The 22,941-nt window shown below is 39.4% G+C and overlaps 1 pseudogene; it reads left to right on the top strand.

Annotated features, from left to right (window-relative positions):
• The first annotated feature begins 2,116 nt into the window (after positions 1 to 2,116).
• On the top strand, positions 2,117 to 4,936 carry LOC125356390 (annotated as a pseudogene).
• The last annotated feature ends 18,005 nt before the right edge of the window (positions 4,937 to 22,941 follow it).

Raw genomic sequence — 22,941 nt, 5'->3', positions numbered from 1 at the left:
TTAATCACAGAAAAATCCAGAATTGGAGCTGTGGCTCATGTGGGAGAGAGCTAACCTTGAGCAAAAGGAGCTTAAGGACAGCCCTTAGGGCCAGAGTTAAAGCCCCCACACTGGCAAAAAAAAAAAAAAATCCATAAAGGTGGGTGGAAAGAGGTTTTAATTTGTATTTTGCTACTTAGAAACCTGAATTAACTGGTACTATTATTCTGATCTGAGTCACTGAGTTTTTTTTTTAATTTATCTGACAGTACATTGCTTAAGCAAATCAACCATTTTATACAAAATGTCCATTTTAATCAAGCACTTAACTAAAAAATATTAGTTTCATCAAACCACCTCATCTCTACCTCTCTAGCCCACCCTTACTTGACTAATTCCAAAAAGATGAAAAATTTTGAGGTCTTTGATCCATTTGGAAATCATTTCCAAATGGATCAAATACCTCGAAATTAAAACAGATACCCTGAAAACACTAAAAGAAGGAGTAGGAGAAACACTTGGGCTCCTTGGCACAGGACAGAACTTCCTTAACAAAGACCTAGCAATGCTACAAATCAAGGAAAGGATGGACAAATGGGACTGCATCAAACTGCAGAGCTTCTGTAGGGCAAAGGACATAGCTCTCAAGATAAACAGAAAGCCCACAGATTGGGAAAATATCTTTACCGGCCATACAATGGATAAAGGCCTCATAACTAAAATATATGCAGAACTAAAAAATTAAACTCCTCCAAAACAAAACTGCAAAGAACCAACAGCCCCCTCAACAAGTGGGCTAAAGACTTAAAAAGAGACTTCTCTGATGAGGACTGAGAATGGCCAAGAGACATATGAAAAAGTGCTCTACATCACTGGCCATAAAAGAAATACAAATCAAAACAACATTGAGATTCCATCTCATCCCAGTAAGGATGTGCTATATCAAGAAAACTAACAATAATAAATGTTGGAGGGGATGTGGCCAAAAGGAAACCCTACTTCATTGTTGGTGGGAATGTAAACTGGTTCATCCACTCTGGCAAGCGGTATGGAGCATCCTTAGAAGGTTAAACAGAGCTCCCCTATGACCCAGCTGCCCCACTTTTGGGCATCTACCCAAAAGACCACAAATAAGAATACACTAAAGCCACCAGCACAACAATGTTCATCACAGCACAATTTGTCATAGCTAAAATATGGAACCAACCCAGATGCCCCTCAGTAGACGAATGGATCAGGAAAATGTGGAACATATACACAATGGAATTTTATGCCTCTATCAGAAAGAATGACATTGCCCCATTCATAAGAAAATGGAAGGACTTGGAAAAAATTATACCAAGTGAAGTGAGCCAGACCCAAAGAAACATGGACTCTATGGTCTCCCTCATAGGGAATAATTCGCACAGGTTTAGGCTAGTCACAGCAGAGGATCACAAGAGCCTAACAGCTATGCCCTTATGAATGCATAAACTAATGCTAAGTGAAATGAACTCCATGTTATGGAAATGAGGGTTATATCACTGTTGTAATTACTTTCAACATGCCACGTGAAGCCATAGCTTCTATTGTTGATGATCCTCTTGTATCCCCTTCCTGTGGTTGTACCTGCACTAGCACTGTATCTTATCTGAGTACATTGGAAACTGTATATACTGGTATTAGAACTAGGAAAGTGAAAGGGAATACCAAAATGGAGAGCCAAAGGATAAAAGGACAAAGGACTACAAAAGCAATACTTGCAAAACTGTTTGGTGTAAATCAGCTGAACAACTCATGGGGGGAGAGGAAAAAGGAGAGGGGGGAGAGGGGAATGAGGGAGGAGGTAACAGTACAAAAAATGTACCCAATACATAACGTATGAAACTGTAACCTCTCTTTACATCACTTTGACAATAAATAAAAAAAGAAAAGATGAAAAAGCTTCAAGCAATTTTAACACCTTTTTTCTGTTTTTGCAGGAAGGATTCATTCATTTACTCAACAAATATTTACTGAGTACCTGAAACATATCAGACATTCTATTAGGTTTTAGGTTTAGCAGTAAGCAAGACAAGTACCCTATTCTTCAGAAATAGTAAGCAAGGGGGCGGGGCCGCCGCGGGTCCCGTGCGGCTGACCCCGGGGCCCGCCTGAGAGCCGCCACTTCCAGGAGCCGCCGGTCGGGGCCGCTCACAGCACTCAGCGCTGGAGCCCCGGCCGCCGCCATGTCCCACCAGACAGGCATCCAAGCAAGTGAAGAGGTGAAAGATATCTTTGCCAGAGCCAGAAACGGGAAATACAGACTTCTGAAAATATCTATTGAAAATGAGCAACTTGTTATTGGATCTTGTAGTCAGCCTGAAGATTCCTGGGAAAAGGATTATGATTCCTTTGTCTTGCCCCTGTTGGAGGACAAGCAGCCATGCTACCTGTTATTCAGGTTCGTCAAAAAATGTTGTATGCAGCAACAAAAGCAACTCTGAAAAAAGAATTTGGAGGTGGCCACATTAAAGATGAAGTATTTGGAACAGTAAAGGAAGACGTATCATTACATGATTATAAAAAAATACCTGCTGTCCCAGTCTTCCCCTGCTCCCTTGACTGCAGCTGAGAAAGAATTACGCAGATTAAAATTAATGAGGTACAAACTGATGTGGGTGTGGACACGAAGCATCAAACACTACAAGGAGTAGCCTTTCCTATTTCTCAAGAAGCTTTCCATGCTTTGGAAAAACTGAGCAACCGACAGCTCAATTATGTGCAGTTGGAAATAGTTATAAAAAATGAAATTATAATTTTGGCCAACACCACAAGTACAGAACTGAAAGATTTGCCAAAGAGGATTCCCAAGCATTCGGCACACTACCATTTCTTCCTGTATAAACATTCCCATGAGGGAGACTAGTTGGAGTCTATAGTTTTTATTTATTCAATGCCTGGATACACATGCAGTGTAAGAGAACGGATGCTGTACTCAAGCTGCAAGAGGCCTCTGCTAGAAATTGTAGAGCGGCAACTACAGATGGATGTAATCAGAAAGATTGAGATAGACAATGGGGATGAATTGACTGCAGACTTCCTTTATGAAGAAGTGCATCCCAAGCAGCATGCACATGAGCAAAGCTTTGCAAAACCAAAAGGTCCTGGGGAAAAGAGGAATCCAGAGACTAATTAGGGGTCCAGTCGAAACAGAAGCCACTACTGATTAAAAATTTGTCTGCTCAATATTGCAATACTAGTTATTTTTTCAAGTTCACTTTTAGTATACGGGAGAACTGAAATCATTCCATGTTGATATACAGTAGGGAGGGAAATTGTACTTTTTGAAAAATAGCACTTTTCACTTGTGTGTGTTTATAAAATGTTATAGAAGATTCATGATTTCTATTTTTGAGTTCAAGCTGGGAAAGATTTCAACACAACAATGTTTAGTTTTGTCACACCCTTTTCACTGAGTGTTGATTTCACACTTAAACATAATTCTGAACATTTGATATAGTTGGGCCAGAAAGTCTTAATGTACTTCTATTTAGTGGACCATCCGAGGCTATTCACCTCCTAGATGGCTATGCTAAGGACCAGGCTGGATTACTCTTTAAGCTGGAAATGCATTAAGATAGCAAGGGGTGGAAGGTTGCTTACCCTGAGAGCTGTGCTGTCAGATATGGACCATGTCTGCATTTTGAGAAACAATTGCAGCAGTCATTTCTACTTTAACTTTGTTGTTTTTTTTTTAATGGCATTAAAATTTCAGAGTAGCTTACTCTGGAACTATAAGGGTACGAGATAGTCTACTGCAGGATTGCTGACAGTCTGCCTTAGTGAATTCTCTCTCCAGTGGTTAAAAAAATTTTTTTTTCCAAGGAAGTCATTTCATTTTAAGTGCTGTGAGGCCCACAGTGCTTACATGTGTTCAGACTGAGATTCAAATTAGTGATTATTCAGATGGAAACAAGACTAAAGAAAGGGTTTTCTTTTTTAAAACCATGGGTTTATAGAAAAATCATGTTCTTTTATCCTTGTGCTGCAAATATTAGATTTTAATTGTTTGAAGTCCTAGTACTGAACAGCCTAACTTAGCTTAAGAATCTTGTCTCAGTTAATATCTCATTTAAAAATGCATTTAACTGTCTTTTAAAGATTTTGCATTTTCAGTTAGAACCTAGAAAGATTTTGAGCCTTTGATACTTGAAATAGAGGGAGCTAGAATACATCATATTCAATCTGTTAACCTGCAGCAGAGCCATAATCTTGAGAAGCTTTTGAAAGGAACTGTGGTATGCAGAATTTGGGATTCCTTGATTTAAATTTCATGTTGCATAAAAAGTATCAGAAATGCACATTTCATAGTGTAAAATATGAAGAATTCATTGCTAAACCTTATTACCTAAGGTAGACATACTTTCAGAAATTCAGTGTGTGTTCAAGTAAAGGATATAAAGATAATTATGGGTTGGCAGATTTTAAAAAATAGAATTAAGAATATTTGTGTGGCTTTTGTTTACAAAATAATTAGAGTATAATATTTAAACTTGCAAAATTGTTGACAGTAATGTTGCACTTGTTTATTAAAGATATGCTTTTTCTTATAAAGTTTCTTAGGTGCACAAATAGAAACACATACCCACAAATTACTGCTTTGAGAGGCCTGGGGTTTATGTTTCAGACCATAGCTGAAGTGGTCCTTTGCAGTCAGGAAGAATATGACTGTTGTGAAGATAAAGAGTATTTCAGCAGCAAGTATTTTTCTGTACCATCCATGTGCAATTATACTCTTAAATTCCACTACACTACATGACAGTGAATGGACATTCCAAAATATAGATATAATTATATGATCTTACTAATTATTGTTAATGCAATGATTTCTGAAGAATCACTTCTGCATTTGTTTTAGAGGATAATTCATTGTTTACAGGATGTTTTAAGTGACACTAGATGTGAATAACATTCCCAATAAATTTATATAGCACTGCAAAATTACATGCTTTCTGTGGACATTTTATAAGTGCATTTTATATCACAATAAAATTTTTTCTCTTAAAAAAAGAAATAGTAAGCAAGAAAGTGTGTGTGTGTGTGTGTGTGTGTGTGTGTGTGTGTATACAAATATAGAAACAGAATTGACCCTCTGTATCTACAGGTCCCATAGCCATGAATTGCACAAAACAACATTGAAAGTATTTGGGGAAAAATACATCTGTACTGAATATGAATATTCTTGTAACTATCTCTGTGTTAGTTAGCGCTTCATAGTGGTAATTATATTTCCAAAATATCTACAGAAATATTTAATGGGAGAAAGGACTTATCTTGGCTCATAGTTTCAGAAGTCATAGCCCATAGTCCTTGTCTTTAGTGAATCTGAGGCAGAACACCATGGTGGAAGGAGCATGGGACTGAGGCTACTGACCTCATGCTGGACAGGAAGCAGAGGTCAACATCTCTTGCAAAAATATTTCATGAAAGTGTTTTTTAAATGGTTCTCACCTTATTTTTAGACTCCCAAATGCTCATCTATCACACACACACACACACACACACACACACACACACACATCCAATTCTGAGCAAAATGTGATTTTACTGATTCTAAACAAAGCTGAAAATTCTGGGAAAAACAAGTGTGTATGTAATGTTTTCTTTATCTCAGAGAGGAACTAGACACTGCTGATTCTGTCATTCTGTATTTATTCTTAGCTAAATTTAAAAGATTAACAGCCAAGCTCATTCAGTGAGTGCTGACAAGGACCAGTCACTTCTCACTCCCAAGCTTTCCCTGCTAAGCTCTGATGAATTAAAGAGGTAGGGGAAAATAAAAGAAAGGACCACAACAGAGCTCAAAATTTAGAAATAAGCTAAAGCAGATGAGGTTGACTTTTTTTTTATTTTCTGATGACATACTTAACAAGTTGAGTTCCACTGTGAACATGGTAAACTCTGAATAAAAATGGGATGAAGCAGAGTTTAGGTAGTTCTGCTTTTTAATATGTTTATAAGCAAAACATTTTGATGCCGTAAACAGGAGCTGAGTTAGGGGCCAACACCTTGCTTACAAGTGATTCTGCAATGCCAAGATTGTGCACTTAGTGAGTTAGGAGATCCACGAAAAGCCCATCAGACTTATTTGTTTAATCTTTACAGTTAAAAAATAAGGGCAACAATTATTGATCAGGTGATTTATGGATACTTTAGAAAAATCAGAATAGAAAATCCGATATGGCAACAAACTCCAATTGCCTGGAGCTGAGTAGCAGCTCAACTGTTCACCTGCACTTCGTCCTAATCTCCAGTATTCACAGCTCTTCACTTCATATGGAATTCTATTTATCATGTAGTGTCATACTTATGCTGCTGAGGTTTTAGAACTATCAAAAGCAGGAAAATGAAAGACAGATTGAGAACATTTATTTCTTCCCATGATAAATAGAGATCATGTTTATTTGCAAAAATGAAAAATATGGCCATTTGTTTGATGATAAAAACAACTTGTGCCTTTGTCAGAAGAAGGTAACTTAAGATAGTCAAGCACTCTAGTAAATGATGTTACCCTCATAGCCATGTAGGTGTTGGAATTTATATCCCTTAAATCATTGCATTTTCCACATCAGTGGTTCTCAACAAAGGGTTATAGAGAAATATCCTGTTCTGATTGCTTTTAAAATCTATGTAGTTTTCCACATAGATAATTCTGGGATGCTTGCCCCCTTAGAGGCCCTGCTGATCAAAGATGTTATTTAGGAAATTCTGGTAAATTGTTTATGGGGATATGAACTCCCTGTCCATGTGCTAGCCTTTAAATTATCTATCTTGATTGGTTTTTTTTTTTTTCTTTTTGCCAGTCATGGGGCTTGAACTCAAGGCCTGGGCACTGTCTCTGAGCTCTTTTACTCAACACTAGTGCTTTGCCACTCCTGGTTGTCTAGAGATACGAATCTCATGGACTTCTTTCTTTTAATTCATTTGTGCCTATCACCCATAATATAGCTAAAAGTATGTGGGTAATGAGTGGATGCCAAGAAGTATCCTTTGACTTAAAGTTCTTGCTTCAATGTTTTGTAAGGAAGGGGTAGGGATGTAACTCATAGTGATAGAGTATTTGCCTAGTTTTCACAAGGCCTTGGGTTCAACCTCTAGCATCATGAACAAAAAGATTTATTTCAGTGGAGTGTTATTCCATCCTTAAGAAGACTGGAATTTCCTAGTGCAGTGGCACATGGCTGCAGTGGCCTAATTTCTTGGGAGGACTGTAGTTCATGGCCAGCTAAGGCAAAAGAGTACACTCTATCTGAAAAACAACTAAAAGAAAGGGCCAGAGGCATGAACCAAATGGTAGAGGGTCTATCTAGCAAGCGTAAGGCCCTGAGTTCAAACCTCTCTACATCCAAAAAGGGAGGAAAAATGATATCCTACCATTCAAAGGAAAATAAACCAAACTGTACATTATTATGCTAAACAAAGTAAGCCAAACTCAGAAAGACAAATATCACATTTTCTCTCATAAGCGGAATCTAACAAAAAGAAGTAAACTCGAAGGAGAAAGGGAACTGTTACAGAATAGAAAGGGGACTGCAGAAGGTGCAATTAAGTGTGGGTTATAAGCTAGAAGTAAATATTTGAAGAAAATGTCAGAAAAATCAATTAATATAGACAAATAGAAAACAAAAATTTTTTAAGGGTCAGGGTTAGGGTAAAAAACTGTCTAACCCTTTTGAAATGTGGTAAGGCAGGCAAGTAGCTAGAAATCAAGCCATCTCTAGATGGGTGGCTCACACAGTTGAGAACCAGGGGAGGATATTAAAAGATTGATGGCCAGGCTGGACATTTTTCCCTAGCAATTTTGGTCTAGGTGTTGAGAGACTGATGACCATGCATTAAAAAATAGAGCTCTAACCCATAACCTCTAAAGAGAATCAGCCCAAGCTGACCTAAGATTTGATCAGAGCTTTTGTCTTTACTTCCAACATAGGAACAACTGGAGAACAACAAATACACACTCCTTATCAATCACAGATGATCACCTACAGCATCCTCATGACCCAGCCTATAATCAGCCCATACCGGAGCCCTTTCTTTCCCTAGCTATAAAGCTTTTGCACGGCCCTGCCTAAGCTTGATGGTAGCTGACTTTCTTGTTCTAACAAGCTCTGAATTAATAGCTTTTGCTTGTTCTCATTTGGGAGGCTTTCCTTTATCTTAGGTTCCAGGAATCATTAATTTTAGCAGACTCCCCAGACATTTCTGATGCTTAATGTGAGTTACTGCTGTAGTTACTGCTGTAGCCTACTCCTTTATCCCCAAACTTCCCAAGAATTACTGTATCACTTTGGGCAACGAGAAGGTATCGATTATCATGTCCCATCCCAGGCTCCATGTGAAAGTAAATCTCTGGGAAGAGACCTAGGAATTTTTGTATAAGTCCGATCCCCCATCAGGGGAGTCTCAATGTTAAGGATATTTGAGAGACTCTAAACTACACTGGCAGGATAGGCAGAACCTAAAATCTTGCTATGTGTAAAGAGTTTCAGGCTCTTCCTTTGGAGATCCTAGTACTGTTAATTATGGGCTACTCCAGTAATTCTGATAGGTATCATAGTTCAGGAAGTAATACCCACCTAAATAATTTCAAATATTACCATGCATACAGAACCCTGGGATCTTCCAAAGGGAGATTTTGATTCAGGTCAGGATTAGGGCTGAGATGGTGAACTTGTAATAAGCATTCATATGATACCTCCCTTGCTGGTCTGCAGACTGCACTTGGGTGCATTGCCTACACAATAGAAAGAACCACAGTAGGAAGTAGCCTTTGGAGATGTGACTCCAGTACATAGCCAAAACAGAATACTGGCTCACTCACATGCCAATCAGCTTCATGATGGGAATGACACTGCAAGCAATCTGACAGAGCCCAGGAAAAATCAGCCCTGACATGTGCCTGATATGTGACTCCTTCCTGTGTTGTTTGGTGGTTGTTTTGTGGTGAGATTGCCTGGAGGTCACTAAATGTGTTTAGGTTGGGTTGCCCCATTGCTTTTCTGTAGCACTGTCTTGTCTTCAGCCATGGGGAGGCTTCCTGCCAAAAAACAGGTAGAAAGGTGGCCCAAAGCACCTTAGGAGACCAGCAGCTAGGGAACAGTGTTTTGAAATGGATTGATTCCCAATGACTAATTTCCATAGATTTGATCCTAGAGGGGTGATTGGCTACTCTCAACTTAAAAGAGAAAAGAGAAAGACACACACAGACACACACAACCTAGTGGCCAGATCCATTTATTTTTCTATCTTTTTCCCCTAGGTTTGCATAGCTGATTGTATGAATAAGGAAGAAGATAGTGTTGTTCATGAGAAGGCAAATGTAGACAGCTAATAATCACAGTTCAGCCATACCAGATGGCTGCTTCTGTTGCCAGGCATTTAATGAGCCATTTCATGAACACTGTTTCAGGGATGGGTTAGTGCCTGAAAGCCTGTGGGTCTGAATGGATCAACGTGAAGGTACTTAAAAGATCCTTGAATTTGGCTCGTTTTGCTAACAGCATAAGTAAGTTGGTGCATAATACCATCTAAGAGAGCTTTACTAGAAGCAAGGGTTTTGTGGCTTTCAAATGAGCATGTTTAACAGAGCCATTTTATCATGAGTTCATGGACAAAAGTTTTTAAAAAATCATCTGTTCAAAATGCAATCCATCATAAAAGATCAATTGCAAAGGCCTCATGGCTGATAAATTCCCCAATCTGCCTGTACTCTGTAATTACCCACAACAAAACATCCTCTGTACAATGAATTACCTTTCTTTCCAATCATATATTTACATATAAACAAGAGGATTTATTGCCATGATTTATTCAGACATCAAAAAACCTGGGTCATGGATTGGAGGTGTGGCTCAAGTGGTAGAATGTAAGCCCAAAGCAAAAAAGCCAAATGAGAGCACCGAGTCCCTGAGTTCAAGCCCTCAGAACAACCACAAAGGGTAAAATTAAAGTGAACCCTAGATCATGATTAAGGAGACCATGCTGAGCCAGACTGTAATTTTGTGATGAGCTGCCTAATTCTTAGCAAAGATTGTGTGATCAGCAGGGAGAAGGCAGCAGGACACTCATGAGATAAACAATTACTATTGACAAACTAAGGCACATCTAGCCTCATAGGTGAAAGATAGCTCTCAAAATACTGACATCCAGTGATCAGCCTGGTGAACATGTGTCATTGGGGTAGTGTGTGTGTGTGTGTGTGTGTGTGTGTGTGTGTGATGTACCTTTGTTTTAATAACAAATTGCTGTAAGTTCAAAAGTTCTCTAAACTAAGAGATCTAAAAATGAAGTTGGCAATAGATGACCTATACTTCTCATGAAAGTTAAGCAGCAGAAACTACAGCTCAACAAGTGATTATTACATAGAAGTAGACTAACAGTACTGCTTTATTTGCTGTCTCTCACTATTGTATTTTCATACCCAAGAAGGTCTATGACAACAAACAAATGCCTAGCAAAGGTAGTGAATCTGCAGGTAAGAGAAATCTACAATGCCCCAGTTTAGAGAATTTCTAGCCCTTATCTTAGGAGTCTGTATAAAATTAAGTAAAACAACATTGAGTTCACATATCTGCTATAGTAACTCCATAAAGACATTCTCAAGAAGTACATCAGCCTCTACACATAAGAACTTTACTCCGACCAGTGAGGGGTTGTGCTCCTCTAGCCACTCCTTACAGAAACACCTGTACCCAATCAGATGCACCATGGGAAAAGACACAGGTGAGAACTGGCCTTGGCACAATGCATACTGTGATATGTGATTCAAAAGAGACTAATTCTCCATCACGGAGGCTTTGTGGGATGAAGAGGAGAAGGTCCATCGTAGCTCAAAGTGTTCCTCAAGACACTTCTGGCCAGGTTCCAGAATTGGGGCCAAGAATAATACCCATCACAATTGGGGAAAAAGCAGGGAGGGGGGCTCAGCACCCCACTCCTGGAAGTAGAGTGACGACACACCAAAACTCTACAAATAGATCTCAGGATTGTCCTCTTTTCGCATTGGTTGATTTGAAACTATATAATATAAGCACATTGAGACTAAAAAAAATTATTGTCAAGGTGATGTACAGAGGGGTTACAGTTACATACATAAGGTAGTTGGTACATTTCTGTTGGGCTCTGGCTATACCTTTTAGGAGCAGTCCGGAGAGGCCTGCCTCTTTTCTGGCCCTGGGGCTGCTGGCTGTTAGCTACTCCTACCTTTTCCGGGTCCGGAACCGGAAAGGCGGCCCAAACCAGCCCCGCCTCCCCTCTCGGAGCACATGGATATCATAATGGCGCCAAGCGGAGCCCAAGGGGGCAGTCCTGTGGGCTGTGATCTCCGCCTCTGGGGGAAGTTCTGTGACATCACTGTGATGGACAGCCCAGATCAGCCTATCACTAGTGACTCCAGATCCCTCCCCTTCATGCCGCCATTACTGTCATATAAACCCCTCCCCTGGGTAAACCGGTGGAATTCTGAGAAGTCTTCCCTGAGACAGCCCGCGTGTCCTGCATCCTTATTCTTAGCAAGTGTGGAGGGGGACATCTCGTGGCCACACACACCAAGGCCTGCCTGTAGCCCTCACTCCAGCTTTGCTGCCTGCGGGACGGGCAGCTTACGCTCGAGGGTAAAAGGGGACTACACAGGAGGTAATAGGCCCTACACATTTCTTGTCAAATTGTTATCTCCTCTCTCATTTTTCTCCCATTCGCATTCCTCTCCAGTTCCTCTCACACTGACTTTAAGGAAAAAAATTCAAGTAACTGAAAATTTGTTAAATAAGTTAGAAATAAAAGACATTTGTTTAAAGTTTTCATTGATAAGAGAAGTTAAAGTGATCAAATATTTACCACAAAGCTAGGTCTTTTCCCATCACACCTCTGTGAACAAGCTGTGGGACCACAGAGATGTCTTCTGGGTCCTATGAGTCAGAGATGTCCATTGGGAGCCTGAAGCATGCAGTTGGGTGGGCAGAGCCACCGGAGGAATCAGCAGTTGTAGCTATGGGAAGCCTTGGAGCACAGAAGCAATGGATTTGAGGTAAAGGCATATACAGGGGAAGCAATTTTCTTATTACCTCACCTTGTCACACTTTTGATGTAGACATATTTACATTGACTTTGGTCTGCATAGAATTTTAAACTTCCTGCCTTTGTTTGTGCATAGTTTCATATGGAGAGTATTATGTTTGCTACTATGTTGGATAGTCCAGTAGCATTTCTTTAATCCTGTTTCTGTTTGTTCAAGCATAGACTGAAAAGCAAATCAACACAAATGTTGGGCTCTGGCTATACCTTTAAGGGGCAGTCCCGAGAAGCCTGCCTCTTCTCCTGCCCTGGGGCTGCATGGCTGTTATCCACTCCTACCTTTTCCCCAGGTCCAGAACTGGAAAGGTGACCCAAACCAGCCCCGCCTCCCATCTGGCTCGGAGCACATGGATATCATAATGGTGCCAAGCTGAGCCCAAGGGGGCGGTTCTGTGGGCTGTGGGCTGTGATCTCCGCCTCTGGGGGAAGCTCTGTGACATCACTGTGATGGACAGCTCAGACAGGCTAATCTGAGCTAGCCACTCCAGGTCCCTCCCCTTCCTGCCACCATTACTGTTATATAAACCCCTCCCCTGAGTAAAACCGGTGGAAGTTCCAGAAGCTTACCCAGAGACAGCCTGAGTGTCCTGCCTCCTTATTCTTAGCGAGTGGGGGTGGCATCTCGTGGCCACACAAGTCAAGGCTTGCACGTAGCCCTCACTCCAGCTTTGCCATCTGTGGGATGGGTGGCTTATGCTTGAGGGTGAAAGGGGACTACACAGGAGGTAACAAGGCCCGACACACGAAGACTCATTTCTGGCATTAAGAACATAGTATTGTCACTCATTTGTTATGTAGTAAGCATGGTACTAGAATTTTAAAATAAAGAGACATGTAATTCTCATAACAAACTATAAGTTAAGTATAATAATTACCACTTTGCAAATTGGCATCTGGCTCCCAAAAGGGTAATATAGCTTGCCAAAGGTCACATGTAGAATCTAGGATTTGAACTAGGTTTATATTATTCCAACGTCTTGTATGCCACAACTGTAATTGAAAAGCCCCAAGAGAGACTAATTTCCCCAACAACTTCCCTGTTTTCTGGTTAAGTTGATCTTTTGGGTAGAATCACAACCTTTATAGCAGGGACTTTTCTAACATGAGAGGATTCAGAGGGCCTAGAGTCATGAAAGTCAGTTTCCTGGCTTTTCTCAGCCTAGACTTTGAAACTCACTCCACACATTCTCTCTTTCTCTCTCTGTTTCTCTTTGTCTCTCTGTGTATCCTTCTCTGTCTCTGCCGGACTCTCTCTCTTTCTCTGTCTCTGCCTGCCTCTCTCTCTCTCTCTCTCTCTCTCTCTCTCTCTCTCTCTCTCTCTCTCTCTCTCTCTCTCTCCCTCCCTCTTTCTTCCCCTTCCTCTGAAGCAAATCCTATCTGGCTAAAGGTTGCCAACTAATTATCAGCCAGTTACCATCTACCTGCTAGTAATCCCCTGGCAAAGAGAAAAAGAATTTTAGGTAATGTTAAGGCACAAGTATTTTCCCCCACTTTCTAGTCTCTGTCATAAATGAAACCTTACAAAAAAAACATTACCACCAAAAAGTAATATTCAACTTGATAAAGTTACTTCATTCACTCAATGTGACTTCAAATGATTTTCTAAGAAAATCAAATCCCCCTTCAAAGGGCAAAATTTTTGGCATAATTCAGATGTTCAAAAGATGAATGTAGATTCTAAAAGAAACTCAACATTAGATATATTAAAAAAAAAAAACAGCCCAAGCCATGGCTGTTGAAATTTATGCAAATCCATTCAGAATGACTACTTTAACATTCAGTATTCTTTTGGATAAAAAATATTCTGATGTTTAGTAAAAACTTAAGTTGTTTTTTTCTTTTCATTGCCTGAGAACTATTGCATATTCCCACCAGATATTGTTTTGTGCCTCAATTAGACAGTTGACTTATTGTACAACAAAAGGATAATTAAAGTAAAAATTGAAATATGAAGTCAAATGTTCAAGTAACAAAGCTTCAAACCGGGCTTTAAATATAAATCTGGAGTTGCTCAAGATGTTAAAAGCATGAAGTGTGGCTCATTGCATTCTCTCTCATATCTATTTCCTACCTCCTAGGAAAAAATTACTTATACCATAGACTGTTTATGGGTACTGAGATCATTTATCTCACCTGGAAGTTCAAGGAACTTGGCAGAAAATGTCAAATCATGGGTGTATGGGCTACTTCCTGTGGCGTTTGGTGGGGTAATATTCAAAGTACATTAATCAACTCATACTGTTCTGGGTCCACCAGTCAGCATGGCTGGATATCAGGAAATAGCTAGGCCCTGAGGCCTGCGGGGTTCACACCACCCTCTGGGTGTTGGGTGTGGTATCCTCTAAGAGGTCCTGGGTGCTGGGAATATGGCCTAGTGGTAAAGTGCTCACCTCGTATACATGAAGCCCTGGATTCGATTCATAAGCATCACATACATAGAAAAAGACAGAAGTGGCACCGCTGTGGCTCAAATGGTAGAGTGTGAGCCTTGAGCAAAAAGAAACTGGGGACAGTGCTCAGGCCCTGAGTTCAAACCCCAGGACTGGCAAAAAAAAAAAAAAAAACTCTCTCTAAGAGGTCCTGGGAGAAGTCTCAGGGTAGTAAATAATAGTAGTAAATGGTGGGAAAGAGTAGAGAGTAGTGTGGAAGCTGGAAGACTTAACATTGTAGCTTTGCCACCATTTTAACCTAGTCTTTGAGTCTTCAAGTCAATTAGTGAAACATTACCTTTAAATCTACAGGAAGAGCCTTTCTTGGTCAACCATTCTACAGAAGCAGAAACCAGCAGACCTTTCTCCTGTGACCTATAATATAAGACCTGAGAAGGTGAGTTAAATTATCTATGAGTAAAAGCAAGGCTAGGATGGAACTTGGAAGAGGCAGTTACCATAGGCTTCATCTTCAGAAGAGATTAATTTAGTTTTCTGAGACTGTCACTAGTTCCCAAAGAATACACTATGAAAATGGAGCCAAGTAAAATAGTAGACACTTATCCAAGGTTTTCACTTGCTTCCCTAGGTTAGAGATATTTCCCCTACTTTGAAGAAAAATGGACTTCTAGTTAAGAAACCAGGCTAGTGCTACACACTTGCAATCCTACTACTTCAGAGGTTGAGGCAGGAGTCTTCCAAATTCAAGGGTAGCCTGGACAACATAGCAAGGCTATGACTCAGAAGCCTTAAATATCTTTAAATTATTTGACCATTCCATTTTCTGTTTGTGGTCTGGGGCAAGTATATCCTGTGATATTCATATATCTGCCTCATTCGCTGAGCAGAGGCCCTGTTACATTCATGCCTCTGAAATGGTCCTAACTAGTCAACTTCCCCAGGGGTGATTTTTCTTCTTCGGCTGTGTCTGATGTTTAGCAGTTTACCCTAGCAGTGCTCTTACAAGATGGAGAAGGCTTATGGCAGGTGTGATATGCAATCAAAGTTTGGATGATGATGATCTGATCAGGGGAGTTCTGGGTTTGAAGGATTCCTTCCCCTTTATTATACCTATATTCAGTCTATCAGTTACCAGATGTTTCTTTAGTAAAGAAAGCTTATTCTTTGGGAAAAAAAAAGATGGGAGGGGACCACTTCTGGTCCTCTGATCCCTCTCACCATATCAGGCTCTTAATGTACCTTTTCTTTTTTGATATTTTACGTAGAATTGAGGGACTCTACAGAAGTGAAAGACTTAGGACCTAGCCTCTGGTAGTTTCTACCCTGTATATTATGCCTGTGGGAAGTGTTATTTTCTCCCACACTGAAGAGGTCCCACTGGGTTACACACTGTGATGGGGAGAAAACTGGCTTTGCATCCTGTCCAGGGCTTACTGCTTTATTGATTGTGTAGTTGGCACTCCCAGGCTGAGGGTTGGTCCTGTGGGCAGAGCCCTCAGGCCTTATTCCTAAGAAATGGAAGCTGCCAGGGAATGAAGTATGGTCCAGAGTTAAACTGTGATTGTTAAAAATTTATTGCTTTTGTTAGTGGCTATAACTTTTTCCCAGGAACTGAATAGACTGACAACTTAGTAGAGTTTTAAGGATGTCAAACTAACAAAGAAAATTCAGCTTTAAAGAATATTCATGATATTCGCTATCTGAAACAATTCCTGGGCTCCAAAGTCATGTGAGTAGGAAGGCTAAATGGCCCCCTGAAGCAGAAATGTCCCTACTTGTTTCTCAGTCTGGCTCCTGGATATCAATGGACAGGGTTAGTAGAGTCAGAGAGGTCAGACTGGCCAACCACACGGAGGCAGAGAATGTGTTAGAGACCAGGAGAGAAATTCCAATGTGTTTATGCAGATTACTTTTATAGATAGAGTGCCTTTGTGGTCTTCCCACACTCCCTCTACTAGTGGTTATTTGGGGGTGTTGGGCTGGTTATATTTATCAGCAAGTCATAAATTGGTAGACTACAAGAGGTTATACCTGGACATATTGTCCACCAGGATCTCTGAACATAGAAGTAGACTAGGTGACTAGTTGTGATTTTAGCTAGTCTGTCTTGCAGAGAATGGTAGAGAATGAATGCACATAAGACTTTACATGGAATAGTTGTGTTACAACTAGAAAAGTCACATCAATCATGTCACATAAAACATGTGACATTTCTATATGTAAAAAGCAGGAAAGTATTTTTAAACTTATTTAGCCATTTATTCAAAGCACTTTCAGAGCTCACTTAATTTTTTACCAAAAGGAATATGACACATTTTTAGGTAATGAGGATAACAGCAATTACACTAAAGCACCTACTAAGTGATAGGAGTTAGGAGGCACTGCACATAAACTATCAGTGATACAATCATGCACTGTCAGGATTTGAGCCCCAGTTTACCAATAGGAAAAGAACTGAGGGTTAGAGATCCAGTCACTACAAAGTTCCCAAATAGTGATGAGAAATGACCCCACACTTCATCCATTTCCTCTCTGTGCATTAGGATCACCTTTTACAAACAGGTCAGCAACTAGCTGAAATATTAGACTCAGTGTTCTATAAACAGGAAAGATTTGCATTGTTCAGAATAACATCCATCCCTACAGTGATTTATCTTTTCATTTTACAAATCCTTCTTGTGTTATTTCAGTGCAACGTCATCTGATCATCTGGGGAAAAAAAGCAACTGAACAACAAAGAGGAATTTATGTAGCAATCAAGGAAAATCAAAACTAAAGGGTAAATACTAGAGGCATAGCATGATGTTACATATGAGGAAGCAGAGGTGTGATGGATGATGTCAGGACAGGCCAACACAGCCACCTCAGAAGGGGGCAATCTGGGCAACTGTCTGGGCGTTCATGGGAGGCCTGCATTGATGAGCAGGGGGAGGACCTCGAGGACCTGGAGGATCCCACATTGGTGTTCTGGCTGTTATTGACTATTGGCCATCGGTTTTGTGATCGTGATCTTCCCTGCTGTAGAGTGAGGAAGGATGCAGGGAGGCTAGGGTAGAAAAGTCAGGCCTCTCTCCCATTCACAGCAGGTAGACAAGAGCCTGCCAACTAGAGATGCAACTGCCTTGGGCTTTGAGAACTGAAAATTTTTATTGTTCTCTTTTTCTGCTCAAAACAGGTTTGGGAAGTAATGTATTCATGTGTTTACCACCCTATGACAACCCCAAAGCCTGGGAACTCTGGGGTCCTTAGCTAAAAAAGGACTCCCTTTCTTCTGGGTTATGTCCAGAGTGTTATTAAGGCTCTTGGCATCTCCTTAAATCTTGCTTTTACAAACAAGATGCATTCAGGCTAATTGTTTTCACCTAATGAAAACTGTCATTTGGAATTGAGCTCATTTCCCTCCAGGGTTCTGGTATTTCTAGGAAAGCAAAGAAAACCATGACTTTTGTCTCTTTTCATGGGCTGGAGATATTTATTTTGTATCAACACAAAGGGATCTTTTTTGACATTTTTGCTTGAGGACAATTTTTTTTTAACTCCAACTCTGCTATTAGCTATACCCTTTGGAGAATCTGTAACAAATAACAAGGAAGAGAATGAAAACGCTGATTCAATAAGCTAGGCACATAAAACCTGACCAAGTAAAAAATAAGGAGAGTAAACTTGCCAAACTCCTGACAAGATTAGGGACAGCTACAAGTAACCCCAAGGAGAATCTCTCTGTGTCAGATACCAGCCACCTCGCATCCCTCTGCAGCCTGTGAGTGGCAGGGCTGAGCCCCAAGAAAGCAGTGGCTTTAGTTACAGTGTTGGTGAATTTGTTCAGTTACAATAATCCAGTGATCTCAATCTCTGATTCAAAATGACTTTTGGACAGCAGTTCTGTTACAGCCCTTTCAAACTTTACATTAAGACAACAGAAGGAATTTTAAAGAATTAAAATTTTCAATAGATATCCAACAAAACTGAGAAGAGTGAAAGAGGGGGTGGATTGGTAGGGATGAGTAAGAATGTTGGAAGGGGTGACATTGAACAAGATGCATTGTATTTATAATGGTGACTCCTTTATACAACTATTGAAAGATAATAAAAAAACAAAATACTCAAAGCAACAAGAAGACTCCTTGAGGAATTCTTGCAAATATTAAGAACAAAATCCAAATAAAAAGGCTTTATTTCATTCTGTAGATACATCCAGAAAGCAGGCAAGCAGGTTGGGCACCCTACTTGCTGTCTAACCCTGGTCTCAGAGCTATGGTCTGGAACCCATCAGTGCAGATTTTGTTCTATTGTCCATCTTACTCTTCCACAGTGCATCTCCCACCATTATATTAAACTTTCCATAGTTGATAACTACTACAAAATGTCAATGCAGAAATAGGGATGTGGTGGCCCAACAAATTCTGAGAGTTATAACCCCATTAGTAAAGCATGTGTATCACTGTGGCTTTACAAAGTTTTTGATGTAGCTCATGAATCTGGAGTACCAGGAACCAAGGAATCACTTTAATCTGATAAATTAGGTTACTCATTTATTATAATGGTAAGATATATTAGAATGAGGAATGTGAGATGCATTTTGTTTTGTGTGTTTTTCATTTTTATGCCTTTAAAATATTTTTATAGTTTTAATAGTAATGCAACCTTAATATAATGAAGTAAGTAGCTCTTGTTTTACTATGTCTAAATTAAATGTATCAAAATTAATACATGCAAGTTTGAATCCTTGATTTTCTTACCTCAAATATGCTCTTTCTCATGTTTTTCCTATCTCAGTAAATCATAAATTTTAAAGTGTTTCTCAGCATAAAAAATCTTGAACTTACCTCTTATTTTACAGGTAGCATGAGAGTTACCTATTCCTTAATGGCTGGGAGGAATGAAAAGGATATAATTATTTGGCTCAAAACATCCTAGATATGATTATGTCTTTGGTCATTACTATTCAATGCAATTCAAAGTTTACTTATCCTTTACCCAATTATTATCATTTATATTTTAAAAATTTCAATTTCACCAGTATTATAAAATGAATTAGTATAGAATTGATACAAGTTATGCTCTACCTTGCTGGGCATGGTCCTTTTATTAGCAGATTACTCATCAGGGAACACTTACCTCTGAAAACATCCACTTATACAGACTGGTATATAGAATCCTCTAGATCAGAACTTTACTCCAAAGATACCTGATGTCTTGAAATCCATGTGGTATAAGTCTGAGGACAGATTATTATTATTTTCAGTTCAACAGGCATCCAGGAAAACTTACTTTTCCATTGAAAATTAATTATTTATGGTTTTCCATTTCCTCCTCACCTCTGGATATTGTTCTTTTCACATTGCTCAGCCTGGAGTCATGTGTGAAGCATGCTGTCATCTCACAGTTCGGCAGCCCCACCTGGTAGATGGTAAATTCTGAAAGCACAGAGTTATTTTGAGGTGGTGGAGGCTGTGCCCTCTGAGGGACACAAACTACCACCAATTGCCTCTACTTACCTCACCCTCTTGTTCTGTATGTGAGGTATCTCCTTTGTAGAGGCTGAAAACTCAGTATGGAATATTGTTTCCCATTGGAGGTGGTGAATAAACAAAAAAATGCCACACCTTTTGTGGAAGATTTGGAATCAACTTACAAAGGTTCAAGTTTGGATCTACATAAAAGTTACAATGGGAAACAGCTAAAAGTCAGAAAAAGGAGCAAACTGAGCAAAGCAAAAGTGACATCTGATACAAGTTGGACAAAATATCTACTCACTACCTAACGTATATAACCACAACCCCTCTGTACTTTACCTTGACAATAAATATTTTTTGAAAAAAAAGTGGCTTCTGAGGTGAGTGCTCTGAGCAACACATCCTTCCTAGTGTGGATACACCATGAAAGTGTGGCAGGCTGAAAGAATGTAATTACCAGAAGCAGCTTTCCTGCACTCCTGCCCAGCACTTTGAGGAATGCAAATTCTCCCAGGAAAAATGGGAACCCTTCTGATACATAGAATTCTAGTAGCTTCCTTTAGCTCCAAGTGCCTTTTAAATGGAGAAACTATCTTAACAGACATTCCTCAACTCTTTGCTATTCTTCTCTTATCTCTCCAATCTCTAAATATTCAATTTCTTACATCTGATGATTTAGATCTCTCTTATTTCCTCTGCCTCATAGAGAGACAGAGAGATAGATACTTACACCTATATCTATCTATGTGTGTGCATCTTCACTTACTAAGTGACCTCTTCTACTCCCACAGCTTACATGACATTTATATTTCAATGCATTCCAAATTTTCTCTCTATCATCTCCTCTGAGCTCACCTTTTATACCCAACTAACTTATTTAACATCTTCACTTTGTATCTAATAGATTCTCAAAAAATATATCCAAAAGTGAATTCATGCCCCAAATATGTTCTTCTTCAATTTCTCTCTATCTCAACGAATCATAACTTTAAGAATTGTTCAGCATAAAAAATTCTTGGCATTATCCCCTTTTCCCTCATCCATATATTCAATCTATTGGTAAATCTTCCTCCTTCAAAATATCTCTCTCATAAATTATTGCATCAATATCCCAACTTCTAACCTGGCTTTCCATCCAATGGGTTTTGCATATATCAGCTTGAAGAATTAACTTACAAACAGTCTGAGCAGGTTATTCCTCTGTCCCAGGTATAACAATAGCTTCTCCTCTCACTTAGAATAAAATTAAAGTCTTCACCAAACCGCAAGGTCTAGCCTTCCCTCCCTCCATGCTTTCTTCTCATTTCTCATTATAACCTCCACTTCAGTCTTGGGCCTTTGCATTTGATTTTCCACTTATGGGAAGTTCTTTCATCAAATCCCACATGGCTGGCTTTGTCATTCCTTCAGATCATTCAAATCTGTTGCCTTCTCACAGAGGATTTTTGCTAACTTCTCTGTGTGAAGCAACTCCAATTTCTGTCATATCATTCTGTCATCTCCATATCTTTCTTTTCTGCAGAGTAGATATTACTACCTGACATATTTGGCTCTGGCTTCCTTGGGTATTTCCCCCCATTTCTCCTGCTGAAACATATGTATCACAAGAACAGGAATTTGATTGTATTCATTGCTATGTTTTCATCAACAAGGAGGCTCACAAAAAATGTGGATTGAGCAAATGAGACTCCACAGCCAGCTTTGTTCTCTGACTCAAATATGACAAGGAAGGAAGTCTTCTGTTGTTATTTGAATTATCCTCCATCTCTAAATCCCTTCCTTTATAGATACCTACCTAACTCACCAACTCTCAGTGACAACCTACCTAAGAAAAGCCTACTCTGCCATCTCTACCCCAACAGCTTCCTCGATAATCAGAAGGAAACAAAACATACTCAGAGTTAGATTTCAGAATTCCAAAGCATGCCTTTCTTTATTTGCCTGTAACTGAACTTAATTTAAATGTCAAGACAATATTGCCTAAACTGTATAAACTATATTGTATAAACTATACAAGAAGGTACACAAAGATGATAAATAAAAAAGTAAATGGCTTAGAAAGCCAAGTATAGAACTGTATATATAGTATGACCTACTTACAGGTTTGTAAATGTATAAGACATCTGGAAAGATAAAGATGAACATTTGCCTGTGGGAGATAAAGAAACTGGAAAGAACAAGTGTGTGAGAGAAGTAGGGTATGTTTATCCTCAAACTGAAAACTATTTTAAATATTAGGACTATATGACCTATATTACCTATGTAAGAAATTAATATTTTGAAAAGTTGAAACAAACATAAAGTTGTATTTCCATTCATGGAAATTTTGCCATTTTGAAGTAGTGCAGGTTCCTCCTAGTTATTAAAGTAACCCTAGATATTTTATCCCTGTATTAATTGTTGTCATTACTTGGGGTTCAAGGCTAGGGATGGAAAACTTAGCTGTCATCCTTCATGGGGGAGGGTATCTTTGTTCTTACACACTGTCCTCTCTACCTAGTGGATCATTTCTGTCTATGGCCTTTCCTATTTGTGTCCATGCTCCTGATGTGACCCTTGGCCACAAGCCACATGTGTACTTCTTGCTTCATCTGAGCACAGATCCCTATGGCACACAGGCCTATCTGAACTCGTGCAACCCTCTTGAGGGGTTCAGGAAGTCTAAACTATAAACCAAGGATGAATTCTGGTTTATGGTCCTTGTATCTTTTATAATTTAGGGGGTAAGTTTAAAGAAAAGATACAAAATTAGGAACATATTACATTTGAATGGGGAAAGAAAGCATAACAAATAACACATTTTGAAAAGCTAGCATAACACAAAATCTAGAAAACTACTTTTGTTAATTAACTGTCTTGGGTCAGTAATACTTGGGTCTTATAATTTTTACACAGTCTTCAATTGCTTTTTATATGGTGACAACTTTGGAGTATCTTTTGAAAATACAGAATAGAAAGATAATTCGGTCTTTCCTTTAGCATGATTAATACAACATGGGTTCACATACAAACACAGTCTTTAC

This window comes from Perognathus longimembris, chromosome 8 (assembly GCF_023159225.1).
Source record: "Perognathus longimembris pacificus isolate PPM17 chromosome 8, ASM2315922v1, whole genome shotgun sequence".
NCBI classification, from domain to species: domain Eukaryota; kingdom Metazoa; phylum Chordata; class Mammalia; order Rodentia; family Heteromyidae; genus Perognathus; species Perognathus longimembris.
This window is presented reverse-complemented; position numbering and strand designations above follow the sequence as displayed.